This window comes from Sinohyriopsis cumingii, chromosome 11, assembly GCF_028554795.1.
Source record: "Sinohyriopsis cumingii isolate HCF-2022 chromosome 11, ASM2855479v2, whole genome shotgun sequence".
In the NCBI taxonomy this organism is placed as follows: Eukaryota; Metazoa; Mollusca; class Bivalvia; order Unionida; family Unionidae; genus Sinohyriopsis; species Sinohyriopsis cumingii.
This window is the reverse complement of record NC_142971.1, coordinates 63081849-63101697: the sequence shown is the minus strand read 5'-3', so window position 1 is coordinate 63101697 and position 19849 is coordinate 63081849. Positions and strand designations below refer to the sequence as shown.

At 41.3% G+C, this 19849-nt stretch overlaps 1 protein-coding gene across 4 annotated transcripts in view; it reads right to left on the bottom strand.

Annotated features, from left to right (window-relative positions):
- The window catches only part of LOC149788566 (ubiquitin carboxyl-terminal hydrolase 48-like), a 29539-nt gene extending 25814 nt beyond the window's left edge, over positions 1-3725 (bottom strand). For 2 of the 4 annotated variants that reach the window (XM_089974609.1, XM_089974611.1), the window contains exon 1: positions 3369-3713. The gene's annotated coding sequence lies outside the window, so the exon portion shown is untranslated. Of the gene's footprint in view, positions 1-3368 lie in introns of all 4 variants that reach the window. The other 2 variants (XM_089974612.1, XM_089974610.1) reach the window with 2 other exon arrangements.
- Between the last annotated feature and the right edge of the window lie 16124 nt (positions 3726-19849).

The window sequence follows — 19849 nt, the reverse complement described above, 5'->3', positions numbered from 1 at the left end:
CATTGCCTATTCAGCAAAGAATTACTTGTAACCAGATCCAAAGAACAGCTTAGAGCAGAATGCATCATAGTTGCATCAGCTAACAAGCAAGAGGAACCCCCAACCAAAAAAAAAACAACCTGAAACTTAAACAAATGCCACTGGACCATCAATGTCGTGTCTTTTGGATTTGTTTTCTGTGTTTCTGTGGCCTGTGACAAAGCTATCCGTACCGTCAACGAAACAACCAACATTTATGATGTCATTGACGTGATGCTTGAATTGTATCTGGCCAGCCCTCTTTTGCCATGAGAAGACATATACGGCTGGTGGAACGCTCACAGGTTTCAGTTCCCCTACTTGGCCAAATTAGCTAGATGCTATATGTCTCAACCAGCTTCACGCGTTCTGAGCGAGCAGTTAATTTTTTGCGCAGGCCAGATTTTTTCGGATCATCATGGATCATTACTTGGCGAGAAGGGAGAAATGTTACTGTTGCTTAAATACAACCTACCTCAGCAAGGTTTTCAGTATTAGATGCAGCCAGCGTACAGTGATGTCTAACTTCAGTCTTAAAGCTTGCGTATTATTAATTTTAATTATTATTGGGCTATTGCTTTTAACATTTTTAGTCATTTACTAAAATCTAGTAACAGCAACCTGCATCACTGAACATAATTAAAGTTAAAATACTTGTTTAATACATTTTCATTCATTTATATCTTGAATTGGCAAACCATAAGTTTTATCAGTGTTAGTTTTAAAAAAATTCAAGTTTTATTTTTGTGTGATCATTGTTTTCTATAAATAGCAATGTACTTCTTTTCAGGTTTCGATTTGTTTTTGTATAGAAGTTAAAATTCACTTGCTGCATAAACAACCTTGTTATGACTCAACCGGCGAAATACCTGCTTGCATTACACTAATAGGCTTATGTTTCTGAATCAGTCACTGTTAAAAAACAAATAATAATGAAATAATCTGTCTCATAATCGGTATCTGAAATTTTAAAAATCAGCTATACGCAGTATCTGCATAATCAGCAAAAAGTTACATCAGTACAGCTTTAATTCTGACTGTGAAACAAATTCCAACTGGAATTAAACAAAATGTCTGTGGTTCTGGATAATATGAACAATATAGAGGTAAGGAAAGAACACAATTACAAGCCTGCACAATACTGAGATGACTGTGGTGTATGGGACTCAAAGAAGGCCAGCATGTGTAAAACTAAATATCTGACGAGAGTGAACGGAGAAGATAAAAAACTTTGTCAAGTTCTGGTCAAAGAAGATTTGATTTACATGGAAACACATGAAGCGGGAACAAGGAAAATAAAACTGCTGCAACTGCAGCCACCCAGGTCTGAGATAATTACATTCGTTAGGTATTATGCAACACTGGAAAGAAAACCAAATTACAAAAAAAATGTGTCACCTGGATACACGGTTTAAAGTGTAGAGATGTTGCCATCGTGGAATATACTGGAGAATATGACGATACACTGGTTCAACATGAGAATGTAAAAATCTGCTCACATGGTTATGAAAGAACAAATCTACAGGTTATGGATAAAATTAGAGAACTTACAGAACACCAGAAAGCGAATGATGTGTATGCCAGGATGACTGATCCATCCCATAATATATTTGTAGATTATCCACATGATCTCAGACAATGTCAGAATATTAAAGCAGGAATAAAAGTAGAGAAGATTACCAAAGGAGGCTCGCATAATGACGCTGATGAGTTTTGGGATGTTTTGAGAATGAGTTTATACAAATATCATCCAGGAATGGAAGCTGAATTTTTTTATTTATTAATTCAACTCTTTCTCCTTTTGTTTGACAGTGAAACATGCTCGTGTCAATTTATAAAAATATTTAATTAGGTTAAGTGTTGGGAGAAACAAAAATAACAGGATCACGATGGGCAAATACATGGCAATTATTTACAATATTCGAACATATGTAGTGTTGATACAACATTTACATCAATAAATTTAACAGAATTACAAAATGTTTGCTTTGTTTATGATCATTATTTTTTTTTTATCAATTTAACTTAGTACAAGGACAGAAACGTTTTTAAACTTGCAACACTGGAAATTATTTACTGTTGATAAAAATGTATGGCCTATGGTAGTGAAGTGCTACTGTATTCCATTAACACGTGTCAACGCCTGTTACAATCAAAAGTAGGCGAGTAGGACAATGCTATCTTTAACTTAATTAACACATTTATGTTATGCCATTTTATGACATTGTGTGCCTGTGTGAAAAATAACCATTTATGTTGATAGTCTATCATATACAGACATTTTAAAATAATAAACATTGCAGTTAAGACTGTCAGGCCTTTTTTGAGATGCAATGTATTTGAAATTTGTCTCCCAATTACCGGTAATTCATTATGGTGTGCGTAATCAATCCAACATTTGCCTTGGTAATTTATGCGGCAAAAACACCATACAACAACAGTACAGTTTTATTATCACTTTGTACGACTTGTCTGGCTGTGTATGCCTTTCTTATGAAACATCGAAAGGTTTGCTGACCTATGTTTCCATAATCAATCAAATGAAAAGTTTATAAAATAACAAACATTTCAAATGTTTTTTTCCAGACTTTATCAGTACTTTATCGTTATTTATAATTATGTTGAAAACTAGTCCTTCCGTTTGGTTAAATTATTCCTCAATATAATTTACAATATATATTTGTCTAATAGGACTTTGCACAAATCTGTCAGGCTTTGTGTGGCTTTGTTAAGCTTTGTATGTCAGGCGTTGTATAATTAGGGCATATTGAAATATTGCATTTTCTTCTGATAATCACTCAAATGAACAATTTATCAAATGACAGACATTTTACATACGATTTTCTTATTATTCGAAGTCGAACTTTGCCACCAAATTTTATTGGTTATTTAATTTGGCATAATTATGTTGAAATCTAATCCTTCAGTTTGGTTAATTTATTCAGCAATATAATTTACAATACACTTGTCTAAAATAACTTTTATGACTGTCAGGCTTTGTGAGGCTTTGTGTGATTAGTATATACTGAAAAAACTGCACTTTCTTTTGATAAGTTCAATGAAAAGTTTATAAAGTAATAAACAGTTTACGTATGATTTTGTCATTCGATTTCGAATTTGTACTCTGTCGTCCAATTTTCAGTCATTTAATCTTGCATGAATATGTTGAAAACTAGTCTTTCGGCTTTGTTAATTTATTCATCAATATAAATAACAATATAACTATTTATTTGACTTCGCATGGCTTTGTGTGACTTTGTCGGGTTTTGTCAGGCTTAGCAGTATTTAGTAGGACCCAAAGACGAGGTTTTACATTGTACAAGTCAGGGCCCAAAGATCAAACTAATTACATTTCTTAGTTGCGATTATCCCAGAATTCAGAAGTTCTCCAAGGCGGTCCGTCCTCCATTGCCCACTTACAGCCGTCTTCCGCCACAGTGTGTAACGTCAAAATAAGTTATAAAAAGTGGCGGAGAACAGCTATACTGTAATAGCCAGTAGGTATAATGACAACATACCAGGAAATTTGTCTTATCTATCAAAATTTCATATACTAAAGAATTTTGATGGGTACACTAGAATTTAAATAACACAAACATCCAACTCTACCACAAATTTCATAACATGGATAACAGATTGTCCCAAGAAATTCAACTTTTCTTTCTTCCCGCCTCAGTTTTCACTTTCCTACATATGCAGGGTTAACTCCCTTAACTACAACCAGGGGCTAGAGTAATTGACGGAATCGAGAGCCAAGAGCCGGGAACTATTGTTCGAAGTAGCATTCCAGACTTAATTGATAATTATGACGTTTAGTGTTGAATGAAAACGAATTTATTTTTCCTGTGTGTTTATGAAAATAAAAAGTTCCATGAAGTAAAAATCATTATGCATTCACTGTCAATTAAGGAATGTTAAGACCATATAAATACTTGTTTGACAGACTGAATAAGCACCACAAATCTTATTTATTTATTTATTTATTTATTTATTTATTTATTTATTTATAACATACTTTAATTTAGCTTATTTGAAAGGAAAATTACAATAAAAGGAGGTTCACAGTCTCTCTCGCTCGTTTGCTCATGACATATTGTAATTAAGACTGCGACGTTTACACATACGCACGGCTTAGTTAAGTTACTTCCTGTAAACATTGTCGACATTCCTAAACGTGCAAACGAATATCCACGTGGCGCCATTGACGCAGGAATTGCCTGTTCAAGCAAATTACACATTTCCACATCTTTACTTTAATGGGGATATTTCGTGAGATTTTTTTTAATTCTGATTTTCTCCTTAAAGTAATTATAATATTTACATTGAACATGTTATCGCTATGAAGAAGCAGAAGTTGCCTAAGATAAGATAAAAGAAGATTTATTTAACGTCGGCATGATTTACAACAACAATCCAACAAAAACTAAAATTAGTTATAGCGCAGATTGCACATCTGATTGGTTTATTGATAATGATGATAACATGTATTCAAAGCAAGTACTGATCTTTAAAACAAATTTTATTTTAGTAACGTCAGTTGTTAATATCGTGTGTGTGTGTGTGTGTGTGTGTGTGTGTGTGTAACCGTAGGAAACAATATCATTACAAACCTAGGAATGCTCAACTGAAATTGTCAGATGTATTCAAGCATTCACCAAAGACACGTCTTACAAACTAACCCTGACATAATAGAAGGTAATGAAACAACTGCGAGATGAGCGGAGTACTTTTGTACAGCAAGCCTAACGAGTAGGTAGATTGGAAGGTGGAGGTATGCAGACGTAGTTAAAGTATTGTGATCGAATTATACACGTAATAGTTAGTTCATGAACATTTCCAATATCCATGTTTAACGCTGTAACTACTGATGCATTAACAGCTTCTTTAAGAGTTAGATGCATACATCTACGAGAGTAGATTTCAGTGCTGCATGAAAAACAGAGTAAATGTTATTGTTTATTTGCGGGAGGAGTCGCTAAAACTTTGTCTGTGGTAAAGGCTATTCTATTTTTCACCTGAACAGTTAAAGCACTTTTGGAACTTCATTAAAATAATCAGTTATAGTTTCATCTTGTAGATTTTTGTTGTTGTTGTTGTTGTGGGGTTTAACGCCATTTTTCAGCACACGATAGGCTATTTATGGCGGCCAGTATTAATGGTGGAGGTAGAACCAGGGGAAACCCCCGGAAAGAACCACCGACCCACGAGAAGCTACTGGAGTAGTGAATAGGGGCACCTAGCGTCAATGGGAATTAGCATTAAAAACACCCCTGGGCAACTCTAGCGTCAAGGGAAATTTAACATGGAGAAAAATCGTGGGCAACTCTAGCGTCAAGGGGAATTGAACATGGGGGAATAAAGTGTGGGTCTATCTAGGGACAAGGGGAATTGAACATGGGATTTTTTTTAAATAAAAAATAAAAATAAAAAGGGTAGGCAATCGAAAGTCATTCTCTTTTCGAGAAATGTGGGTGGCCCTGAAAAGGGCCTTTGGGTTTATGTTAATATGCCCTTAACATAAAGGGCATCTGCGGCATCTTCTTGTCCTCAAGCTGCGTCTTACTCGAGGGACATAAATCAGTGTCCTCTTGAGGCAACCTTGTCTTTCTACGTACACTCTTCGTATCCACAGACTGGTGTCTGACTTGTCGACAACGGTCCACTTGGACCGGACATACATGAGCATGTCCGTCCTAAACATCATTGAAGACACAAGGGTGGATGATTCGACTGTGGTCAACAACATCTTGAAGCGACGACAACAGGTGAATCAATGCAGTGAACTGCGCTTATTTATAGGTACAGGAAGGATTGAAACGGATTGAGTTCATTCACCAATCCGAACACGCGTTACAAAATGCAGTCAGCCCGCATCCAATCCGAAGAGAGCAGTTTGTGACGTCACGTGGTCTATATAGATTCGCTAGCGCCTGTGTGCAGTCAATCTATGCGACAGTGATTCAACATGACGGAAACTCAGAAAACGATTCATTGGGGTACACCAGCAGTGGAGACCACCCAAGGGAACCCGGACTTACTTTCAGAAGAGGTAAATTGGGATTTTGTGGATTTTCTTACCTCGCAAGAATTTGTTCCGGAACCTTCGTTACCTTCTTCATTACCGCAAGTGGAGAATTTTAGACAGAGACAGAAAGAAGAATTGGAGAAATTTATACAACGACAAAAGGAAGCCGAACAGGCTTTTCTCCTACAGCAACAGCAGCAAGAAGAAGAGGTAAGAAAAAAACAACAGCAACAACAGCAAGAAGAAGTAGCAGCAAAGAAACAGGAGGGTGAAAATCAAACGGTCACGGTACTGTTGGACATTTTAGCGGAGTTAAGAAGTCTGAAGCAAATGTATCAGACTTCTTTATTACGACCGAAGAGAATACGACCTTCCCGAGCTGAACACGTCAACCCTGTGACTAAGCCTGTCGTACCACCCTTAGTGAGTTCAACCAAATCATCATCAACAGTACGCAGTCCAGAAGTAGGCCTTGGCCGTGGCAAAGGCTTAAGGCAGTTAAAGTTGATTGCTTAAACTCACCCCTACACCAAAAAAGGCCCTTTTCAGGGCCACCCACGTCTCTCGAAAAGAAATACAATTTCAATTGCCAATAACTCAAAAAAAAACCATTTTGCCCCTATAGCACGTGTATATGAGTGCGTGAGTGTAGCTTCTTATTTTAAAATCAAAACTCAAAGACACTTACCTTATGCAATTAATTTATTCTTTTATCAATAGTTACAATCCAATTCACAATTCACAACAGATCACTTTAAAAAGTTCATACACTTCTTCTGTCTCCTTGCTTAGTCTCTCTGTTTTTTAAATTTCTTCACCGTCACACTCTTTTCCTCTTTTTCCTCCTCGCTTTCTTCCCTTCTTCTTTTCTTCTCCTGTTTCTTTTTCTTCACCTGTCTGATTTCTTCCTCTGAAAAATCCCTTTCTTCTTCCGAAGAATCCCTCTTTTCTTCTGAAGAATCCCTCTTTTCTTCTGACTCCTCTTGTTTCTTTTTTGGGCAATCTGGAGACCAATGTCCTTTTTCTTGACAATAATAACAGGTATCTTGACTTTTGTCTTTTTTAGCCCGTTTTTTTTTTTCTTTTTTGACGGTCTGGACACTCTGAAGACCAATGCCCTTTCTTCTGACAGATATAGCAAGTATCTTGACTTTTATCTCGAAAGGAAGGAGAGTAGTCCGAAGGCTGGTCTGAAGAGAATTTTCTAATGACCCCTCGCAAAGCTCTGATCAAACGTTCGATTTGGCTAGTCTCTTCCATCGTTGTGCTCGGTTAGAGAGTGAAATGAATAGTGAAAGAACAAGACACACACCCTTTTATATACGTTGGTCTGCCATGACTATAAATTAGTCTATGGTGTTTAAACCTGAGTCATTTGACGTTTTGCACTCAAGATGAAACGATCCTATTCATTCGAGAAGAAAGAAGAAGAAAGTAAGAGGCAGAAACGTGATCTATCGCCTCGTACCAGGGCTGAAGTCTTGGCACAAATTCATGCCAGTGATTTTGAAGAGGACATGAGTGAACCAGAATTCGAACCCTCTAAACCAAGTTCGCCACCCTTAGTCAACCCTGAAAAATACTATTACATTCGAGAGACCGAAAAGCGCTCCTCTAGAAAATTTAGAACCACGGCTTACAAATACACGGTGAAGTTTAAAGATTTCAAGGCTGAAGTACCGTTAGAGAAAGCAGAAGGGTTCATCACTGGAGTGTGGGATTCTTTGCTCACCGCACTCAAGCGACAATGTCAACCCAAAGAAGACGATCGCTTGAGACTTTCCATACAACACGACAGCTTGAAATCCCCTGTTTGGATCGAGTTCAGCACCCCTGCAGAATTGACTGCTTCCAAAGTCATGGACTAGATTCAACACGTGCAACAATCTAATGACCAGTTTGATATCACCGATGGAAAAGCCACACTGGACATGACCCACGTCTCTCCTCCTCAAGGGACTGGACGCAAAAAGGTCTTATTGGTGGACGACCTTCGCAACACCAAAACAAGTCTCGTCCGAATTAACAACCCTCAAGACCAGACGTGTTTAGCCCGAGCCATCGTGGTGGGACGAACCTCTGCCAACAAGAACGACACGGCAGAATGGAAAAGAGCCCGGAAAACTATTCGACAATCGGACCGAGCCAAGCAACGAAACGAAGCAGAACTCCTGTTACAACAAGCTGGCCTGTCCAAAGACACACCCTGTGGCATTCCTGAAATGCAAAAATTGCAAGATGTCCTAGCTCCACGCTACACCTTGAAAGTGCACCCTCAAGTAGTGCGTGGGCCTCTGTTGTTTCGAGGCCAAGACTTTAAGGACGGAAAATACATTCATGTCTATTATCACGATGACCATTTCGATACCATTACCAGTATCACTGGATTCCTGGGATACAGTTATTACTGTGAGAAATGTGACTATGGCCATAATAATCGAGAGCAACACAAGCATTGTGGATTGAAATGCTCAGGATGTTTGGCCTCTCCACCCTGTCTGAGCGAAGGACCAGTGCCTCGTTCAACTTGTCTGCGCACGTTTGTCAGCCCTACCTGTTACCAACAACATTTGAAAACACAAGGTTCACAGCAGAAATGCGCTTGTCAACTGCTGAGATTGTGCCCTACGTGTGGACAAGGCCTATGTACCAATACTGTCAAGGCACACGTATGTCGAGGAAAGAAAAAATGTCACATTTGTCACCACATCGTGGACTTGGAACACCAATGCTACGTGCAAAAATACCAACCCCCACCAGAGAAAGAGGATGGTCACAAGAAGAAAGGCAATTTCATCTTTTTCGATTTCGAATGCATGCAAGAGACTGGCATTCACATTCCTAATTTCTGCGTGGCTCATCGAGCGTGCGACAAGTGCATTCAAGAACCTATTTTCAGTCATTGCCCTCACTGCATCAAGATTCCTGGAGGGCGTGAAAAAATCTTTCGGGGACCGAACACGTTAGCCGATTTTGCCCAATGGATCTTAGACCCCATCGACAAGACGTGGAGCCAAGAGGACATCGAACGTTACGGAGATTGTCATCGTCATGCCACGGTGATGGCTCACAATTTTTCCGGATACGATGGACAGTTTCTTTTGAGATACTATACGGAACAAGGCACCGAGCGTCCTAAAGTCACTTTGAACGGAGCCAAAATCATTTTCATGCAAGTGGGACAAGTACAGTTTAAAGATTCGATGAGTTACTTGGCCATGCCTTTGAGCCGAATGCCTAAAACGTTTGGAATGACAGAAATGGCTAAAGGGTACTTTTCACACTTTTTCAATACGGAAGCCAATCAACACGCCGTTCTACCCCATTTACCTGAGGCTCACTATTACGACCCCGACAACATGCGTACCGAACAACGAGAAGCTTTCTACACTTGGTACCAGGATCACGCCTCGGACCCTTTCGACTTTCAAGAAGAAATGCTAAAGTATTGTCGTTCCGAAGTGGACATTTTACGGCGTTGCTGTGGAAAATTTCGAGAACTGTTCATGGAACACGGAGGGGTCGATCCTTTGAAAGAAGCTTGCACCATTGCCAAAGCGTGTTCCTTAGTGTACCGGCAACGATTCATGCCTGAAAACACCGTAGCTGTCATCAGCCCTCAAACGACCCACTATGTCAAACGTCAATACTCGGTCAAAGCCCTACGTTTGTTACATTACTTGTGCGACAATGAAGACAAGTGGATTCAGCATGCTCGCAACGGAGGGGGTGAAAAGATCATCGGAATGTATTCGGTAGATGGCTGGGACTTAGAAAACCCCAAGATCGTGTACGAGTTTAACGGTTGCTTATTTCACAGATGTCCCGTCTGTTACCCTGACCGTGGCACTAAAAATCAGTTTTTGCAACGAACCATGGAAGACTTGTACCAGGACACTTGTCAGCGACGCCTAAAGTTAGAACAGCAAGGATACCAAGTGGTGGAAATGTGGGAACACGAGTACGATCACCGTATGAAAACCGATCCCGAGTTTAAACGCCTCGTGGAAAGTTACCAGTTCATGGACCCCCTGAACCCGAGGGATAGTTTGTACGGAGGAAGGACCAATGCCACCTGTTTGCTGTACCAAGCCGACGAAGAGAAAGGAGAAGAAATCAAATACTTGGACGTGTGTTCGCTATATCCCTACGTGTGCAAATATTGTCGCTTTCCTGTAGGGCACCCGCAATTGTTGACGGAACACATCGACCTGAAAAACATTCGACAATACGAAGGCTTGATCAAGTGCAAAGTTTTGCCTCCCACGAACCTATACCATCCCGTCTTACCTCACCATTGTCAAGGCAAACTGATGTTTCCCTTGTGCCGTACTTGTGCCGAAACGTGCAACCAAGATCAGCCTTGTCAGCACACCCAGGAAGAACGTGCCTTGACGGGAACCTGGGTCAGCGTAGAATTGTTCAAAGCTCTGGACATGGGATACCAACTGTTAGAAGTGTACGAAATTTGCCACTTTCCCAAGACACAACAATACCACAAGGGTGATCCCAGTCAGAAAGGCATTTTCGCTGACTACGTGGATGCCTTTTTGAAACTGAAACAAGAAGCCAGCGGCTATTCTTCCTGGTGTCACACTCCCGAATACCAAATACAATTCAAAGAGAAATACTATGAACAAGAAGGCATCTCTTCAGACCAATCGAGAAAAACGAAGGCAGGCGATCGTTTGCCAAAGTGATGTTAAATTGCTTGTAGGGTAAAATGGCACAACGACCGTGTTTACCCAAGACTTAGTATTTGACAGAACCTTCCCGCTACTTCCAGATGATTCACGACAAAACCAAATACATGAAACACGTGGACGTCGTTCGTGAGGATTTGATCTTGGTCAATTACGAAGAAGATCTGGACTTTGTACAAGACGACCCTTTTGGAAATGTCATCATTGCGGCTTACGTGACAACCCATGCTCGCTTAAAATTGTACGAAGCTTTAGAACTGTTAGGAGAACGCGTCCTGTACTTTGACACGGACAGTTGCATTTACATCCATCACCCGAGTCAACAGCACCCTAACATCGAAGGAGACCGTTTAGGAGCCGCGACAGACGAGCATCCGGACGACAAGATTCTAAGTTTCGTCAGTGGCGGTCCCAAAAATTACGGCTACGAATACCGGGACAAACAAGGAGAAGTGCACACGACGTGCAAAGTGAAAGGACTGACTCTGAATTATCGTACCAGTCGTGTGGTGAACTTTGGGGTATTGAAAGAAGCCTTGCAATCGGGAGAGGATGAACACTTTAAAGTGACCACCTATCAACCGAACAAGATTGTACGTTTACCCACTCACCACATCGTCAGTCGGCCCTTGGAAAAAGTCTATCAAATCGTGTACCAGAAGCGAGTTCGACTTCCCAATCATTTCACCTTACCGTATGAACACGTTGGTATAAAACATTGGTTGTAAAAGGATAGTCACCCGTTAGAAGGATGACTTCGCCACAGCAAGAATCGAGTGAGAAACCCGATGAGAACTCCAAGTTCAAACCCTACCATTTTCCAGTCTTCTTACCTGACTATTGTAATTGTGCCCGTCGATTGGACACGTTTCAAGCATGGCCTACGGATAGGGAAGGATTACCTTCTTCGCATGTTTTAGCTAGAACAGGATTTGTCTACTTGGGACCTGAGTCAGGATTGGGATACGAGGTACAGTGTTTCGCTTGCGGACTGAAGTTACGAATGGATCTATGTATCTATAAAGATTCAGCTATTCTGGAACATACTCGATGGTCTCCGCACTGCCCTTACCTTTCTATGGCCTTTCCACCCATCACACTACGGTACAATTATGACGGTACCTTAGAGACGGTACCTTCCAAAACAAGACATAAAAAACATAAAAAAGGAAAGATGTACAAGCTGGAGACTGCATTGCGACTAGTATAAAAAGGGGCTATGGTCAAGATCGATAGTTCATTGTGACTACCAAGACCGAGCGAACAAGATGAATACTTTCAGAGAAACACAAAACAAGTTGTTTAGAAAGGCACAATTCAAGTGTGAGGCTTCTGAAGTGGAATGCGATTGTGAGCCTTGCGATGGGTACGATGCTGTACGTTGTGACCTGAGCGATGCCGTAAAGCATCATGGGAACGTTACTGTCACTACCCCTATCATGGAAAGTGATGCTGTGCGTGTCAAACCTGAGGGATGCGAAAGTGATGCACTCGTCCTCTTGGACATTTTACTGGGTTTCGTTTTAAAGGGGAATGTTCACCTTCACGTCTACCCCTCTACGGATGTCATCCAGCCCTGAGCAAACTCCTGTCCATGTCACCCAACCCTCATCGAAACGAACCTGTGAAAGACGAATATTCGTTTCCTGTGCGTTTGTCGGAATACTGCAACTTTGAAAATCGTCTTCATTCGTTCAAAGGAAAATGGCCTAAGTATCTGGGAGGACCGATCCCCGAAGAATTAGCCAGAGCCGGATTTTTCTACTTGGGCGAAGGAGATAAAGTCAAGTGCTTCAGTTGCGGTGTGTCACTTCACCACTGGGAACCGCAAGATTCGGCCTACGTAGAACATGCTCGATGGTCACCGAATTGTCATTACTTACCCTTAGTGGGACCGAGACATTGAAGTAACTTACCATAATCTGTTCATGGATACTTTACAAGAGAACATTCGTGCTTTGCCTGTGGAGTTGAGAGAACGCATTTACCGAGAGCTGGTCAAAATACAAGTGAAACGTAAAGAACAATTGCATCCGTTACGTCACCGGTGTTTGAACCACTGGTACCTGAAAGCTATACAAGGACTGATTCAATTGAAAGTTTTCCATTGGACAGACATTGATCAACGATCCCCTAGTTTTAAAAAGGATTGGTTTGTTATGGACGATTCTATCTACTACATCATTGTAAACTTACTGCATCGAATTCCAGAGGAAGAGTTAACGAATTACCAACATCTTGTACACAATGTCAACTTAGTGAAAGAGGAAACTTCTGAACGAATTGTAACGTGTAAATTAGTGACTAAACGATTTAAATTCGACACTGAAGTAAAACCATGTCTGTGCAAAGAGTACATTTCTTGTGTCAGACCAAAGAGGATTTAGTATGACCTATTCATGGATACTTTGCTAGAGAACATTCGTGCTTTGCCTGTGGAGTTGAGAGAACGCATTTACCGAGAACTGATCAAAATACAAGTGAAACGCAAACGCAAAGTTATTGAACCGTTTTTAAATTATGCTCTGTTCCAAAGTATAAGAAGACTGATTATGAGTGGATATTACATCAAGCACAAAGGTAAACGAGGCTATTGGCCACCACCCAAGGATTCCAAAAACAGTGTATATACTTATGGATACTTTACAAGAGAATATTTTGGGCTTGCCTGAGGAGTTGAGAGAAAGGATTTACCGAGAGCTGGTGAAAATAGAAGTCAAACGTAAAGAACAATTGCATCCGTTACGTCACCAGATCTTTAACCACTGGTACCTGAATGGTATAAGAGGACTGATTCGTCAGAAATTGTTTCAGTGGTCAGACCTTGTTAGTGAGTTAGTGAATGAACGAAATGTTCATCATTTTGGTTACTTCGAGATTCACCTAGAGCAACGCATTGAGGAAGACGAGTTAAAGGATTACCAACATATGTTACATGGAATCTACTTAGTGGAAGAGAAAACTTCTAATCGAAGTTTGAACTGTAGGTTACAGTATTCTAGATTTCCTTCTGGAGAACGAAGATGTCTGAGTAGAATGTACGTGTATTGCTTCCGAAAAAAGAGAGTACAAAAACAGGAATCCATGCCACGGCTTATGTCACAAGTGATTGAACAGATTCCGTGGAAGGAACTCAATGACCATATTCAAACCGTGGATCATTACCATCGATTATTACAAGAACTGTATCCATTCAATTTGGGTCGACAAGTGGTGTGTGTTTTAGTGACTTGTTTTCTGGGATTTCGTTTACCAGCCGATTCCTTGTGACTCTTTACGATCAGTACTTACCACCCAATGGCCTTAAATGGTCACGAAAGACTCCTTTTGCTCAAAACCTTGCGGTTTCATCTGGATACTTCTCGACCTCAACAGGAAAAAAAGATTCGTCAACTTTTAGCTACCGAAGACGTGTATGACGATGTGTGTGTAGCTTGTGACTTACACCCTCATTGGACAGATGTTCGTGACTGGAAAAAGGGGGTTTCGAGGCTTGGACCCAAGAAGTGGCCAAGTATGCACAAGAGTTGTTCAAGGTAAAAAGTTACTTTTCAACCTGTGTTAGTGACAGTGCCAGAAGAACCCGTCACCGAGAACAACCACTCGCTTCAGGACAGGACTGTCATGGACATTCCTGAAAGGTCATTCCGGGAGGACATTTGTGTGACAATACCTCATGTAGAGACTGTAAGAACATTACACACTGTCCCTAGGACATCTTGCTTACCCAAAACATGTTGTACAGAGACTTGTTTATATTCCACTTTGATCGTTTTGATGTGTTTTTTATTCCTGTACATCACTATTTGGCTTTTATGTATTTTTGTTTTTCGTGTTGTTCATATTTGAAACATTCAATAAACGTGTTCTGAAAAAAAGTATATAAACTCTCGTCTTGTTTCTTTTCGTGTCACAAGTGACATTTCTCACACTATGGTTACCTCTGCTGTCTCTGCTCCCTCTTCCTCTACTGTCAAAGTCATCGACGAACACTTAGATCGTGCCAGTTGGGAGGCTTTGTATCTTCGCCATCCCTTTAACATGCTCATTGCTGGACCTAGCGGTTCAGGCAAAACCGAATTCGTCAAACGTTTGATCGAACATAAACATCATTTAATCGATCGGCCACCTCAACGCATCGTGTGGTGTTACAAAGAGTGGCAATCGGCGTACAGCCTCTTGCGAGAAAGTCAAGGCGATTCCATCGTGTTTGTGGAAGGCATTCCTAAAGAAGACGACGGCATCGTCTCTGACTCCCGTCAAACCCATTTGGTCATTTTCGACGACATGTTAGGAGAAGACGAAGAAGAAATTAAACTGTGGTTCACGCGCAAAGGGCATCACCGTAATGCCAGTGTCGTTTACATCACCCAAAATATGTTTCAACAAAGTAAAGCCCATCGCACCATCAGTCTCAATGCGCATTACGTGGTCTTGTTTAAAAGCCCTCGAGATAAATCGCAAGTGCAAGTCTTAGCCAAACAGTTAGGAACGCCTTGGCTGACTCAGGCGTACGACGATGCCACTCAAACGCCACACGCCTATTTACTCGTCGATTTGAAACCTACCACCCCCGAGGATTTGCGATTTCGTACCCACTTGTTTCACCACTGGTGCCAAGACGGAGGGCCTGTCCTGTACTCGTCTCCGTCCTCGACTTCATTTCACTCCACAAAAAAATCTATAAAAACCTCAGACCCTTTTTCGTCTGTCTCACACATTTTGAACATGACGTTCCTTCAATCGCATCTTCCCGTCAAATTGATTCGTGCCTTGTATGGCATCAGTCGAGAAAAAAATCCACAAATACGAGCTCGTGTCTTAGAAGCTAGTCTCAAAGAAGTCTTACGATAGTTCACGGTGACGGCACGTCAAATACTCCAAGGAATCATTCAGATTCCTCATCAAACCAAACGCTTTTTCGATCGAAACAAAGTCGCTTTGGTCCAACTGGCCGATCCCCGCATTGACACTCAAACCAAAAACCAAATCATTTTGAAACCTGGAGGGAGGGGTACTCTAGGAGGGGTCATCATTCGCTCTCTCTTAAGATGGGATCCTAATGCCCCCAAACTTCTCCCCAAGAAAAAAGTCCAACGAAGCCCCAAGAAGAAAAAGAAAAAGACCAGGTCCCCAAGGAGAACTTCTCCAGTGGCAGGACCCTCCTCTTACCAGACGCCACCCCGAAAAAAGAAAAGAAGCCCCCAGAAAAAGAAACAGAGAAAAAGTCCCCAGAAAAAGAAAAGCCCACAGAAGAAAACTAGTCGCAAGAGAGGCACTTCTTCTTCGGCCAGGACGCAACCTTACACTCGCAAACCACGACCTGCCACGGCGGTGACTGCGTCTCCGACAGCCTCACGTTCATCCACTTCTCCGTTGATGACACCAAGAGCTGAAGAGTACTTGGACACGTTGATCACACCAAGAACTTCTCCGTTGATGACCTCAAAAAGAACTTCCCCAGTGGCAGGACCCTCCAATTTAGTGGCAGTGGCTGCTGCTCACAAAGTACCTTCTCCCAAAATCAAAGTCCAAGAAAGATCGGGCATGTTACAAAGTTTACTGGATTTGTCCAAGCAAGAACTGGCTCGATTTAGCCCGTTACGTACCCCTGCACGACGTGTCATGCCTGTCCTCAAACTGATACGACGTAAAGACAATCAGTGGCGACGCGTTCCAGTATAATAAAGGCCTATGACCAAGTAGGGTATCAGTGTTTTTGGTGCTGAAGACTCAAAGATGTCACCCTCGAGAAAACATCCCTCTTCTAAACAACCCCAAGGAAAGAAAAGAAAAGGACTGCCTCCTCGTTTAGTCAAACATGGGGACATGTTACACTGGACAACAAATTTTTACAAAAGTCATGTTACTGAAATAAAATTAGTCAATTCTTATCAATTTTTATGTGCTGAACACGAATATGACAGTCAAATTGCAAAATTGGCTCTAGTTTTTTTGTAATCTGCAAGAAATTAATGTTTACATAACGAAATGCATTCCAATAGTAAAAGGTCAACTGTAATAGCCTACCTATAAAAAATCAAGTCATTGACTACATCTTAGATTTCTTCGCCTGTCTCTTGTACAGCTGTTCGGGAGCATCTCTGAGGAGTGTCCAGCAGTAGTCAGCCAGCATTGTAGTGGACCATTTTCCCTGGTATCTTTGTTCCATTGTTGCGATATCTTGATGAAAACGTTCGCCGTGTTCATCACTAACAATACCACAGTTGCTAGGAAAGAAATCCAAATGGGAATGAAGGAAGTGAATCTTTAGAGACATATTGCAGCCAAGTTTCTTATACTTCATCAACATGTCTTCTACTAGTTCCTTATAGTTTTCTGCCCTAACATTTCCGAGGAAGTTTGTAGAAACTAGGCGAAAAGCATTCCATGCTTGTTTCGCGTCACCTTCCAGCAAGTTGTTGAACCGGTCATCTTTGAAAAGCTCTCGAATCTGAGGACCCACAAAAACTCCCTCTTTAATCTTTGCTTCGCTGAGTCGAGGGAATTTTTCATGCAGGTATCGGAATGCTGGCAAAGTCCGGTCAATGGCTTTCACGAAGTTCTTCATCAAACCTAGTTTGATGTGAAGGGGTGGTAGCAAGATTTTCTGAGCCTCAACCAGAGCTGGGTGTTGGATATTCTTCTCTCCAATGGCTACATTCTGCCTGTGAGTCCATTCCTTCCTCATGTAGTGCATTTCCCTTGCTCGGCTATCCCACTCGCATAAGAAACACATGTATTTTGTATATCCTTGCTGCAGTCCCATTAAAAGGGCAACTACCTTCAAATCACCACAGAGGTGCCAGCTGTACTTGTTATACTCAATGGAATTCAGTAGCTGCCTTAAGTTATCGTATGTCTCTTTCATGTGGACAGCATACGCTACTGGAATAGATGGAAGAATGTTTCCATTGTGCAAAAGCACAGCCTTGAGACTCAGTTTCGAAGAGTCCACAAATAGTCTCCATTCTTGTGGGTCATGAGTGATTTTTAAAGCATTCATGAGGCCCTCAATATCGGAACAGAATATCAGATTACTTTCCTTTCTGAAGAAAGGCTCCAATTGCTGTTGGCGCTTTCGATATGCAGTAATTGTGACATCTTCTAGAAGATTCCATTGTTGGAGTCTTGATCCTAGCAATTCTGCCTTGTTCTTTGATAAGTCCAAATCACGAATCAGGTCATTTAGTTCTTCCTGTGTTATTCTGTGTGGGGTTGATGATGCACCACAGTGAAAATCTGGATCACTGCATGCTGATGGACCAGGAGAAGAACAGGTCGACTCACCTTTGTCTTCGTCAGATGAATCAAGAGAATATTCTGCTGGAGGTTCTGGAATAGGAAGTCCCTCACCATGTGGAACTGGTCTCAATGCAGACGGAATGTTTGGGTAGACTATTCTCGACTTCTTTCGCTTCGTTATTCCGCCGGAAAGAGGAGGAACCAAGCAGAAGTAACAGTCATTTAGGTGGTTGCTTGGCTCTCTCCACACCATTGGGACTGCAAACGGCATTGATGACCTTTTGCAATTCAACCACTGTGAAAGCTGTGTTGTACATGTAGCACAGCATATATGCGGAGCCCAAGGCTTGTCTTGGTCACCAACCTTGCATCCGAAGTAAAGATGATATGCCTTCTTCACTTGAGAATTGATACTTTTCTTCTGGTTGGCAAATGTCACTTCCCCACAAATATAGCAAAAATTGTCCGCGGTATTAACACACTTTCGAGGCATTACTGTTCTTTATTGTACGTAAATGGATAAAATAATAAGTTTTATGTAACAGTAGCTTGAACTGTCTCGCACAACGTCTAAAATATTTTAAATGCTGAACCTATCTGATTGGGCTTTATATAGTACACTGCTTACGTCAGCTTCAGCAGCCGCCTGGCATTAGTATAATAGGCCTACACATGTATAGTACACTGCTGACGTCAACTTACTTCAGCAGCCGCATGGCATTAGTATTGCATTGCATCAGAAAATGATGCAATCAACTGTGGATGATGTGAGCATGATGGTATTATGCAATGTTACATCATTATTCCGGATGTTGCTGCAGTCCTACTGGAGAAATTTACACAGTGAAACATAGAAAATGAGGTATATGAATATCTTCAAAACGAGAGCCAATACAAATTTTTCACGGTTATATTCGTGTTCGGCACACCAAAATACTACAGATTAGGGCCTTTTCAAGTCAGTAATGATTTCACTGTTGACCAGTGTTATCTGTCCTGTCCAAAGCTTCTCCACCTCTACGAAAAAAACTCATTCAATCGGCCTCCAAAGAGGTCATCGATACCGTGTGCGAATGTTGTTTGAACGTCTTGAAAGGCACGATCCCTTTGTCCAAACACCAGAAACAATGCTTAGGCAAACATCGTCACGTTCATCGCCAAATGGTTCAAAAGAAAATTCCCATTCGTCAAAAGAAGAAGATGTTGATCCAACGTGGAGGCATTTTACCCCTCTTGTTAGGCCCCATACTGAAAGGAGTCTTGGGAACCATGTTGGGAGGACTGGTGGGAGCAAGATAAAAAGACACTCGGAAGTCCCAAAATCTCAGAATCGACCCCTGACAACCCCATGGAAGGACGAAAGCTAGCTTTAGTGCCTTACAAACGATGGATGGAATACCATCGGTGGCAAGAACAACGCACCCCGCATTTACCTCCCAATCCCCATTTGAGCGACATGTCCCAGTTACAACACGAATTGCAGTCCTTGATGGATCGCCAAGATTTGTCCGAAACAGAAAAATCGCAAAAGTACGGTCAACTCTTGCAACGACTGCAACTCTTTCACCAGAAAGCTTTAGACGAAACAGCTCTACCCACTCTGAAAGATTTTAAGACCTTGATGAAAAGTCCAGCACCATCACCAGTACCAGTACCAGTACCAGTGACCAAGACAGATAAAGGAGAAGAAGAAGAAGGGTTTCAAACTCCACCAGAAAAAGTACGCAAGTTAACAACACCACCTACCTCCAGAATTGGGTGGATTAAAAAGATGATGGCCACCCCTTCTTCATCACAAGAGAAAAAGAAAGTAAAGACAGAAGTGAAGACAGAAGTGAAACAAGAACCGATATCCCCC